Raw genomic sequence first — 14,338 nt, forward strand, 5'->3', positions numbered from 1 at the left:
AATATAACTACTATAATACTGCCCCTATATACAAGAATATAACTACTATAATACTGCCCCTATATACAAGAATATAACTACTATAATACTGCCCCTATATACAAGAATATAACTACTATAATACTGCTCCCTACATACAAGAATATAACTACTATAATACTGCCCCTATATACAAGAATATAACTACTATAATACTGCCTTCTATATACAAGAATATAACTACTATAATACTGCCCCTATATACAAGAATATAACTACTATAATACTGCCCCTATATACAAGAATATAACTACTATAATACTGCCCCTATATACAAGAATATAACTACTATAATACTGCCCAAATATACAAGAATATATCTACTATAATACTGCCCCTATATACAAGAATATAACTACTATAATACTGCTCCTATAAACAAGAATATAACTACTATAATACTGCTCCTATATACAAAAATATATCTACTATAATACTGCCCCTATATACAAGAATATAACTACTATAATACTGCCTCATATATACAAGAATATACCTACTATCATAATGCTCCCTATATACAAGAATATAACTACTATCATACTGCTCCTATATACAAGAATAAAACTACCATAATATTGCCCCTATATACAAGAATATAACTACTATAATACTGCCCCTATATACAAGAATATAACTACTATAATACTGCTCCTATATACAAGAATATAACTACTATAATACTGCTCCTATATACAAGAATATAACTACTATCATACTGCTCCTATATACAAGAATATAACTACTATCATACTGCTCCTATATACAGGAATATAACTACTATAATACTGACCCCTATATACAAGAATATAACTACTATAATACTGCCCCTATATACAAGAATATAACTACTATAATACTGCCCCTATATACAAGAATATAACTACTATAATACTGCCCAAATATACAAGAATATATCTACTATAATACTGCTCCTATATACAAGAATATAACTACTATAATACTGCTCCCTATATACAAGAATATAACTACTATAATACTGCTCCTATATACAAGAATATAACTACTATAATACTCCTCCCTATATACAAGAATATAACTACTATAATACTGCTCCTATAAACAAGAATATAACTACTATAATACTGCTCCTATATACAAGAATATATCTACTATAATACTGCCCCTATATACAAGAATATAACTACTATAATACTGCCCCTATATACAAGAATATAACTACTATAATACTGCTCCTATATACAAGAATATAACTACTATAATACTGCTCCTATATACAAGAATATATCTACTATAATACTGCCCCTATATACAAGAATATAACTACTATAATACTGCCCCTATATACAAGAATATAACTATTATAATACTGCCCCCTATATACAAGAATATAACTACTATAATACTGCCTCCTATATACAAGAATATAACTACTATAATACTGCCCAAATATACAAGAATATATCTACTATAATACTGCCCCTATATACAAGAATATAACTACTATAATACTTCCCCTATATATAAGAATATAACTACTATAATACTGCTCCTATATACAAGAATATAACTACTATAATACTGCTCCTATATACAAGAATATAACTACCAACCCTACGGCTGATTCAGTGGCTCTATATCGCAGATGGGATCTGGTTGATGGTTGTCTCTTGTATATTTATGTGGAGCCAAGATTTAACCTTTACACGTTCACTATATATGTGGGACACCAGACGGCAGGAGTCCGGTGGGCACGGTTGGCAGGGTGTAGCCTCTTGGCCTTGTTGCCGTGTGCGGTTTGTGCCAGGAGTAAGAAGAGATGTTCCCTGCCGGATTCCGCCGGAGACGCCGATATGTCAGGATATTTATTCGTTTGCTGACATCCGAGTATTAACCCTGAATCCAAGCACGACTCCTCGTCCCACAACGTGGCCCCTCATCTGACCGGTGATATTCCTCACACCGCTCGTTATAAAGGGTGATCGGGTTCATGATGAGCTGCCAGTTATACCCCTGACCTCTTACCTATCGTCACTGACTCATAAAGTGAAGCCACCATTCTGACCAAGTCGCCCCTACGGTACCTCACCCTAATAGATTTCTGGACTCACCCTATAAAGCGGTGTGTGCCCATGAGTGGTACCTAGAAAACTGCAGAGCTATTCTGGAGTCAGGGATAGTGGTACCATATATATCCACCGACCAGGATAGAAATAACGCAGATCCACTCGGCGCCAGATTTAACCTTCAGGGTGCGGCATCTCATTGGCTCTTAGGAGTTAAGAGGCGGCCAATCAGAAGGTACCAGGGGTTCTTAAATTTAAGGGGACCGCCTCTATGGAGATCAACCGGTGACCCCTCAACCTATTACATCGATAGTCTTTAACATTGATCTGAATGGTGAGCGCAACAGCTTGAAAAAACGTGGGACGCTGCGACGTCATTAGTCCTGGCGCCACAATGTCGACAAGAGTGAGAATTGTAGATCTCCAGCTTACAAACACCATCCAGTAATGAAAATTCAGGACAGGAAAATTTCCAGATAATACTGAATGTTGGCGAGAACTGAGGATTAACCCGCGAAACTGCCGCCAGCCGTAGCGCAATCACTAATTCACTTGCTAATGCTCTTACTAGAGGAAAAACAGAAAATTTCTGTCAAAACGTTAAAAAGTCTTAGAACATTTCATTAGGCAAAGCTGAAGAAAATCCTCTCCGAAAAAGCAATTAGTACGACCCTGCAAAACATCCACATAATTATCCACATGATGGCGGTCATTCCGAAGAGACGAACGGCGCAGAAGAAAAACTCACCGAATATGTAAAAAAAGAGGGTAAATGTCGACTTGACGTCCGTGATATTCGCACATCTTATATACAGTAACAGCTATTCATCTATTACTACTGACAACCAGCCTGTATATCGTGTGAGAGGTTGTCACAGCCCCGCCCCCTGTTACTGACATCACTGATATATAATATAATTACATTGTGATCAGACATGAGATCCACACATCTTATACACAGTCACAGCTATTCATCTATTACTACTGACAACCAGCCTGTATATCATGTGTGAGAGGTTGTCACAGCCCCGCCCCCTGTTACTGACATCACTGATATATAATATAATTACACTGTGATCAGACATGAGATCCGCACATCTTATATACAGTAACAGCTATTCATCTATTACTACTGACAACCAGCCTGTATACCATGTGTGAGAGGTTGTCACAGCCCCGCCCCCTGTTACTGACATCACTGATATATAATATAATTACATTGTGATCAGACATGAGATCCACACATCTTATATACAGTCACAGCTATTCATCTATTACTACTGACAACCAGCCTGTATATCATGTGTGAGAGGTTGTCACAGCCCCGCCCCCTGTTACTGACATCACTGATATATAATATAATTACACTGTGATCAGACATGAGATCCACACATCTTATATACAGTCACAGCTATTCATCTATTACTACTGACAACCAGCCTGTATATCATGTGTGAGAGGTTGTCACAGCCCCGCCCCCTGTTACTGACATCACTGATATATAATATAATTACATTGTGATCAGACATGAGATCCACACATCTTATATACAGTAACAGCTATTCATCTATTACTACTGACAACCAGCCTGTATATCATGTGTGAGAGGTTGTCACAGCCCCGCCCCCTGTTACTGACATCACTGATATATAATATAATTACATTGTGATCAGACTTGAGATCCACACATCTTATATACAGTAACAGCTATTCATCTGTTACTACTGACAACCAGCCTGTATATCATGTGTGAGAGGTTGTCACAGCCCCGCCCCCTGTTACTGACATCACTGATATATAATATAATTACACTGTGATCAGACATGAGATCCACACATCTTCTATACAGTAACAGCTATTCATCTATTACTACTGACAACCAGCCTGTATATCATGTGTGAGAGGTTGTCACAGCTCCGCCCCCTGTTACTGACATCACTGATATATAATATAATTACATTGTGATCAGACATGAGATCCACACATCTTATATACAGTAACAGCTATTCATCTATTACTACTGACAACCAGCCTGTATATCATGTGTGAGCGGTTGTCACAGCCCCGCCCCCTGTTACTGACATCACTGATATATAATATAATTACATTGTGATCAGACATGAGATCCACACATCTTATATACAGTAACAGCTATTCATCTATTACTACTGACAACCAGCCTGTATATCATGTGAGAGGTTGTCACAGCCCCGCCCCCTGTTACTGACATCACTGATATATAATATAATTACATTGTGATCAGTCATGAGATCCACACATCTTATATACAGTAACAGCTATTCATCTATTACTACTGACCATCAGCCTGTATATCATGTGTGAGAGGTTGTCACAGCCCCGCCCCCTGTTACTGACATCACTGATATATAATATAATTACATTGTGATCAGTCATGAGATCCACACATCTTATATACAGTGACAGCTATTCATCTATTACTACTGACAACCAGCCTGTATATCATGTGTGAGAGGTTGTCACAGCCCCGCCCCCTGTTACTGACATCACTGATATATAATATAATTACATTGTGATCAGGCATGAGATCCACACATCTTATATACAGTCACAGCTATTCATCTATTACTACTGACAACCAGCCTGTATATCATGTGTGAGAGGTTGTCACAGCCCCGCCCCCTGTTACTGACATCACTGATATATAATATAATTACACTGTGATCAGACATGAGATCCACACATCTTATATACAGTCACAGCTATTCATCTATTACTACTGACAACCAGCCTGTATATCATGTGTGAGAGGTTGTCACAGCCCCGCCCCCTGTTACTGACATCACTGATATATAATATAATTACATTGTGATCAGACATGAGATCCACACATCTTATATACAGTAACAGCTATTCATCTATTACTACTGACAACCAGCCTGTATATCATGTGTGAGAGGTTGTCACAGCCCCGCCCCCTGTTACTGACATCACTGATATATAATATAATTACATTGTGATCAGACTTGAGATCCACACATCTTATATACAGTAACAGCTATTCATCTGTTACTACTGACAACCAGCCTGTATATCATGTGTGAGAGGTTGTCACAGCCCCGCCCCCTGTTACTGACATCACTGATATATAATATAATTACACTGTGATCAGACATGAGATCCACACATCTTATATACAGTAACAGCTATTCATCTATTACTACTGACAACCAGCCTGTATATCATGTGTGAGAGGTTGTCACAGCCCCGCCCCCTGTTACTGACATCACTGATATAGAATATAATTACATTGTGATCAGACATGAGATCCACACATCTTCTATACAGTAACAGCTATTCATCTATTACTACTGACAACCAGCCTGTATATCATGTGTGAGAGGTTGTCACAGCTCCGCCCCCTGTTACTGACATCACTGATATATAATATAATTACATTGTGATCAGACATGAGATCCACACATCTTATATACAGTAACAGCTATTCATCTATTACTACTGACAACCAGCCTGTATATCATGTGTGAGCGGTTGTCACAGCCCCGCCCCCTGTTACTGACATCACTGATATATAATATAATTACATTGTGATCAGACATGAGATCCACACATCTTATATACAGTAACAGCTATTCATCTATTACTACTGACAACCAGCCTGTATATCATGTGAGAGGTTGTCACAGCCCCGCCCCCTGTTACTGACATCACTGATATATAATATAATTACATTGTGATCAGTCATGAGATCCACACATCTTATATACAGTAACAGCTATTCATCTATTACTACTGACCATCAGCCTGTATATCATGTGTGAGAGGTTGTCACAGCCCCGCCCCCTGTTACTGACATCACTGATATATAATATAATTACATTGTGATCAGTCATGAGATCCACACATCTTATATACAGTGACAGCTATTCATCTATTACTACTGACAACCAGCCTGTATATCATGTGTGAGAGGTTGTCACAGCCCCGCCCCCTGTTACTGACATCACTGATATATAATATAATTACATTGTGATCAGGCATGAGATCCACACATCTTATATACAGTCACAGCTATTCATCTATTACTACTGACAACCAGCCTGTATATCATGTGTGAGAGGTTGTCACAGCCCCGCCCCCTGTTACTGACATCACTGATATATAATATAATTACACTGTGATCAGACATGAGATCCACACATCTTATATACAGTCACAGCTATTCATCTATTACTACTGACAACCAGCCTGTATATCATGTGTGAGAGGTTGTCACAGCCCCGCCCCCTGTTACTGACATCACTGATATATAATATAATTACATTGTGATCAGACATGAGATCCACACATCTTATATACAGTAACAGCTATTCATCTATTACTACTGACAACCAGCCTGTATATCATGTGTGAGAGGTTGTCACAGCCCCGCCCCCTGTTACTGACATCACTGATATATAATATAATTACATTGTGATCAGACTTGAGATCCACACATCTTATATACAGTAACAGCTATTCATCTGTTACTACTGACAACCAGCCTGTATATCATGTGTGAGAGGTTGTCACAGCCCCGCCCCCTGTTACTGACATCACTGATATATAATATAATTACACTGTGATCAGACATGAGATCCACACATCTTATATACAGTAACAGCTATTCATCTATTACTACTGACAACCAGCCTGTATATCATGTGTGAGAGGTTGTCACAGCCCCGCCCCCTGTTACTGACATCACTGATATAGAATATAATTACATTGTGATCAGACATGAGATCCACACATCTTCTATACAGTAACAGCTATTCATCTATTACTACTGACAACCAGCCTGTATATCATGTGTGAGAGGTTGTCACAGCTCCGCCCCCTGTTACTGACATCACTGATATATAATATAATTACATTGTGATCAGACATGAGATCCACACATCTTATATACAGTAACAGCTATTCATCTATTACTACTGACAACCAGCCTGTATATCATGTGTGAGCGGTTGTCACAGCCCCGCCCCCTGTTACTGACATCACTGATATATAATATAATTACATTGTGATCAGACATGAGATCCACACATCTTATATACAGTAACAGCTATTCATCTATTACTACTGACAACCAGCCTGTATATCATGTGAGAGGTTGTCACAGCCCCGCCCCCTGTTACTGACATCACTGATATATAATATAATTACATTGTGATCAGTCATGAGATCCACACATCTTATATACAGTAACAGCTATTCATCTATTACTACTGACCATCAGCCTGTATATCATGTGTGAGAGGTTGTCACAGCCCCGCCCCCTGTTACTGACATCACTGATATATAATATAATTACATTGTGATCAGTCATGAGATCCACACATCTTATATACAGTGACAGCTATTCATCTATTACTACTGACAACCAGCCTGTATATCATGTGTGAGAGGTTGTCACAGCCCCGCCCCCTGTTACTGACATCACTGATATATAATATAATTACATTGTGATCAGGCATGAGATCCACACATCTTATATACAGTCACAGCTATTCATCTATTACTACTGACAACCAGCCTGTATATCATGTGTGAGAGGTTGTCACAGCCCCGCCCCCTGTTACTGACATCACTGATATATAATATAATTACACTGTGATCAGACATGAGATCCACACATCTTATATACAGTCACAGCTATTCATCTATTACTACTGACAACCAGCCTGTATATCATGTGTGAGAGGTTGTCACAGCCCCGCCCCCTGTTACTGACATCACTGATATATAATATAATTACATTGTGATCAGACATGAGATCCACACATCTTATATACAGTAACAGCTATTCATCTATTACTACTGACAACCAGCCTGTATATCATGTGTGAGAGGTTGTCACAGCCCCGCCCCCTGTTACTGACATCACTGATATATAATATAATTACATTGTGATCAGACTTGAGATCCACACATCTTATATACAGTAACAGCTATTCATCTGTTACTACTGACAACCAGCCTGTATATCATGTGTGAGAGGTTGTCACAGCCCCGCCCCCTGTTACTGACATCACTGATATATAATATAATTACACTGTGATCAGACATGAGATCCACACATCTTATATACAGTAACAGCTATTCATCTATTACTACTGACAACCAGCCTGTATATCATGTGTGAGAGGTTGTCACAGCCCCGCCCCCTGTTACTGACATCACTGATATATAATATAATTACATTGTGATCAGACATGAGATCCACACATCTTCTATACAGTAACAGCTATTCATCTATTACTACTGACAACCAGCCTGTATATCATGTGTGAGAGGTTGTCACAGCCCCGCCCCCTGTTACTGACATCACTGATATATAATATAATTACATTGTGATCAGGCATGAGATCCACACATCTTATATACAGTCACAGCTATTCATCTATTACTACTGACAACCAGCCTGTATATCATGTGTGAGAGGTTGTCACAGCCCCGCCCCCTGATACTGACATCACTGATATATAATATAATTACATTGTGATCAGACATGAGATCCACACATCTTATATACAGTCACAGCTATTCATCTATTACTACTGACAACCAGCCTGTATATCATGTGTGAGAGGTTGTCACAGCTCCGCCCCCTGTTACTGACATCACTGATATATAATATAATTACATTGTGATCAGACATGAGATCCACACATCTTATATACAGTAACAGCTATTCATCTATTACTACTGACAACCAGCCTGTATATCATGTGTGAGCGGTTGTCACAGCCCCGCCCCCTGTTACTGACATCACTGATATATAATATAATTACATTGTGATCAGACATGAGATCCACACATCTTATATACAGTAACAGCTATTCATCTATTACTACTGACAACCAGCCTGTATATCATGTGAGAGGTTGTCACAGCCCCGCCCCCTGTTACTGACATCACTGATATATAATATAATTACATTGTGATCAGTCATGAGATCCACACATCTTATATACAGTAACAGCTATTCATCTATTACTACTGACCATCAGCCTGTATATCATGTGTGAGAGGTTGTCACAGCCCCGCCCCCTGTTACTGACATCACTGATATATAATATAATTACATTGTGATCAGTCATGAGATCCACACATCTTATATACAGTGACAGCTATTCATCTATTACTACTGACAACCAGCTTGTATATCATGTGTGAGAGGTTGTCACAGCTCCGCCCCCTGTTACTGACATCACTGATATATAATATAATTACATTGTGATCAGACATGAGATCCACACATCTTATATACAGTAACAGCTATTCATCTATCACTACTGACAACCAGCCTGTATATCATGTGTGAGAGGTTGTCACAGCTCCGCCCCCTGTTACTGACATCACTGATATATAATATAATTACACTGTGATCAGACATGAGATCCACACATCTTATATACAGTAACAGCTATTCATCTATTACTACTGACAACCAGCCTGTATATCATGTGTGAGAGGTTGTCACAGCCCCGCCCCCTGATACTGACATCACTGATATATAATATAATTACATTGTGATCAGACATGAGATCCACACATCTTATATACAGTCACAGCTATTCATCTATTACTACTGACAACCAGCCTGTATATCATGTGTGAGAGGTTGTCACAGCTCCGCCCCCTGTTACTGACATCACTGATATATAATATAATTACATTGTGATCAGACATGAGATCCACACATCTTATATACGGTAACAGCTATTCATCTATTACTACTGACAACCAGCCTGTATATCATGTGTGAGCGGTTGTCACAGCCCCGCCCCCTGTTACTGACATCACTGATATATAATATAATTACACTGTGATCAGACATGAGATCCACACATCTTATATACAGTCACAGCTATTCATCTATTACTACTGACAACCAGCCTGTATATCATGTGTGAGAGGTTGTCACAGCTCCGCCCCCTGTTACTGACATCACTGATATATAATATAATTACACTGTGATCAGACATGAGCTCCACACATCTTATATAAAGTAACAGCTATTCATCTATCACTACTGACAACCAGCCTGTATATCATGTGTGAGAGGTTGTCACAGCTCCGCCCCCTGTTACTGACATCACTGATATATAATATAATTACACTGTGATCAGACATGAGATCCACACATCTTATATACAGTAACAGCTATTCATCTATTACTACTGACAACCAGCCTGTATATCATGTGTGAGAGGTTGTCACAGCCCCGCCCCCTGATACTGACATCACTGATATATAATATAATTACATTGTGATCAGACATGAGATCCACACATCTTATATACAGTCACAGCTATTCATCTATTACTACTGACAACCAGCCTGTATATCATGTGTGAGAGGTTGTCACAGCCCCGCCCCCTGTTACTGACATCACTGATATATAATATAATTACATTGTGATCAGACATGAGATCCACACATCTTATATACAGTAACAGCTATTCATCTATTACTACTGACAACCAGCCTGTATATCATGTGAGAGGTTGTCACAGCCCCGCCCCCTGTTACTGACATCACTGATATATAATATAATTACATTGTGATCAGTCATGAGATCCACACATCTTATATACAGTAACAGCTATTCATCTATTACTACTGACCATCAGCCTGTATATCATGTGTGAGAGGTTGTCACAGCCCCGCCCCCTGTTACTGACATCACTGATATATAATATAATTACATTGTGATCAGTCATGAGATCCACACATCTTATATACAGTGACAGCTATTCATCTATTACTACTGACAACCAGCCTGTATATCATGTGTGAGAGGTTGTCACAGCCCCGCCCCCTGTTACTGACATCACTGATATATAATATAATTACATTGTGATCAGACATGAGATCCACACATCTTATATACAGTAACAGCTATTCATCTATTACTACTGACAACCAGCCTGTATATCATGTGTGAGAGGTTGTCACAGCTCCGCCCCCTGTTACTGACATCACTGATATATAATATAATTACACTGTGATCAGACATGAGCTCCACACATCTTATATACAGTAACAGCTATTCATCTATTACTACTGACAACCAGCTTGTATATCATGTGTGAGAGGTTGTCACAGCTCCGCCCCCTGTTACTGACATCACTGATATATAATATAATTACACTGTGATCAGACATGAGCTCCACACATCTTATATACAGTAACAGCTATTCATCTATTACTACTGACAACCAGCTTGTATATCATGTGTGAGAGGTTGTCACAGCTCCGCCCCCTGTTACTGACATCACTGATATATAATATAATTACACTGTGATCAGACATGAGATCCACACATCTTATATACAGTAACAGCTATTCATCTATTACTACTGACAACCAGCCTGTATATCATGTGTGAGAGGTTGTCACAGCCCCGCCCCCTGTTACTGACATCACTGATATATAATATAATTACACTGTGATCAGACATGAGATCCACACATCTTATATACAGTAACAGCTATTCATCTATTACTACTGACAACCAGCCTGTATATCATGTGTGAGAGGTTGTCATAGCCCCGCCCCCTGTTACTGACATCACTGATATATAATATAATTACATGTGATCAGACATGAGATCCACACATCTTATATACAGTCACAGCTATTCATCTATTACTACTGACAACCAGCCTGTATATCATGTGTGAGCGGTTGTCACAGCCCCGCCCCCTGTTACTGACATCACTGATATATAATATAATTACATTGTGATCAGACATGAGATCCACACATCTTATATACAGTCACAGCTATTCATCTATTACTACTGACAACCAGCCTGTATATCATGTGTGAGAGGTTGTCACAGCCCCGCCCCCTGTTACTGACATCACTGATATATAATATCATTACATTGTGGTCAGACATGAGATCCACACATCTTATATACAGTAACAGCTATTCATCTATTACTACTGACAACCAGCCTGTATATCATGTGTGAGAGGTTGTCACAGCCCCGCCCCCTGTTACTGACATCACTGATATATAATATAATTACATTGTGATCAGACTTGAGATCCACACATCTTATATACAGTAACAGCTATTCATCTGTTACTACTGACAACCAGCCTGTATATCATGTGTGAGAGGTTGTCACAGCCCCGCCCCCTGTTACTGACATCACTGATATATAATATAATTACACTGTGATCAGACATGAGATCCACACATCTTATATACAGTCACAGCTATTCATCTATTACTACTGACAACCAGCCTGTATATCATGTGTGAGAGGTTGTCACAGCCCCGCCCCCTGTTACTGACATCACTGATATATAATATCATTACATTGTGGTCAGACATGAGATCCACACATCTTATATACAGTCACAGCTATTCATCTATTACTACTGACAAACAGAGTTGGTGGAGGCGTCGGGTGAGTTGGTTGAGATGATGGGGTGAGTTGGTTGAGATGATGGGGTGAGTTGGTTAAGATGATGGGGTGAGTTGGTTGACATGACGGGGCGAGTTGGTTGACATGACGGGGCGAGTTGGTTGACATGACGGGGCGAGTTGGTTGACATGACGGGGCGAGTTGGTTGAGATGATGGGGTGTGTTGGTTGAGATGATGGGGTGAGTTGGTTAAGATGATCGGGTGAGTTGGTTGAGGTGACGGGGTGAGTGGGTTGATATGACGGGGTGAGTTGGTTGAGATGACGGGGTGAGTTGGTTGAGATGATGGGGTGAGTTGGTTGAGGTGACTGGGTGAATTGGTTGAGATGATGGGGTGAGTTGGTTGAGAGTTGGTTGAGATGATGGGGTGAGTTGGTTAAGATGATGGGGTGAGTTGGTTGAGGTGATGGGGTGAATTGGTTGAAATGACGGGGTGAGTTGGTTGAGAGTTGGTTGAGATGATGGGGTGGGTTGGTTGAGAGGATGGGGTGAGTTGGTTAAGATGATGGAGTGAGTTGGTTGAGGTGATGGGGTGAGTTGGTTGAGATGATGGGGTGAGTTGGTTGAGGTGATGGGGTGAGTTGGTTGAGATGATGGGGTGAGTTGGTTAAGATGATGGAATGAGTTGGTTAAGATGATGGGGTGAGTTGGTTGAGATGATGGGGTGAGTTGGTTGAGATGATGGGGTGAGTTGGTTGAGATGATGGGGTGAGTTGGTTGAGATGATGGGTGAGTTGGTTGAGTTGATGGGGTGAGTTGGTTGAGGTGATGGGGTGAGTTGGTTGAGGTGATGGGGTGAGTTGGTTGAGGAGATGGGGTGAGTTGGTTGAGATGATGGGGTGAGTTGGTTGAGATGATGGGTGAGTTGGTTGAGTTGATGGGGTGAGTTGGTTGAGGTGATGGGGTGAGTTGGTTGAGGAGATGGGGTGAGTTGGTTGAGATGATGGGGTGAGTTGGTCTATCATCAGCAGTGGACGAGCACATGATTGTGGAACCTTAGAGGGAGATTTCATAGTTACCTTTGCTACTAATGAATAATAGATGAAGCATCAGGTGACGTCTTCCTCCCCAGCAGTACCATGCAGACTGGCAGTGGATGAAGACTTCAGGGTGATTCCGAACCCCCCCCCCCCCAACTCTCCCTCGCTTTACCCTTCCCCCTCCTCTATCTAAAATACAAAAATAAACTGGTTGGATTTATTAGAGCATGAAAAATGGCAGAACGCTGACACAGATCTCCTCCAGGACAATCCGCAGAAAAACGTTCCCTGTGCCAGACGCCTCTCTGACATTTACTGTTTCACTACAATAGCTGATGATTCCCCCCTCTGTGCAACGTCCATATCATTGTATAATCCCAGGCCTGTCATAGGATAGATGGATGGATGGATGGATGGATAGATAGATAGATAGATAGATAGATAGATAGATAGATAGATAGATAGATAGATAGATAGATAGATAGATAGATAGATAGATAGATAGATAGATAGATAGATAGATAGATATGAGATAGATAGATAGATAGATAGATAGATAGATAGATAGATAGATAGATAGATAAAATCTACACACCCCTGTTAAAATGCCAGGTTACATAAGTACAGGATGAATCATTTCAAAACTTTTTCCACCTTAGTTGTGACCTATAATCTGTACAATTCTATTGAAAAACAAACTGAAATCATTTAGAGGGGAAAAATGAAAATAACAAAACTACAATAATGTGGTTGCATAAGTGTGAACACCCTCTTATAAT

The sequence above is a fragment of the Rhinoderma darwinii genome, unplaced genomic scaffold, assembly GCF_050947455.1.
Source record: "Rhinoderma darwinii isolate aRhiDar2 unplaced genomic scaffold, aRhiDar2.hap1 Scaffold_669, whole genome shotgun sequence".
In the NCBI taxonomy this organism is placed as follows: domain Eukaryota; kingdom Metazoa; phylum Chordata; class Amphibia; order Anura; family Rhinodermatidae; genus Rhinoderma; species Rhinoderma darwinii.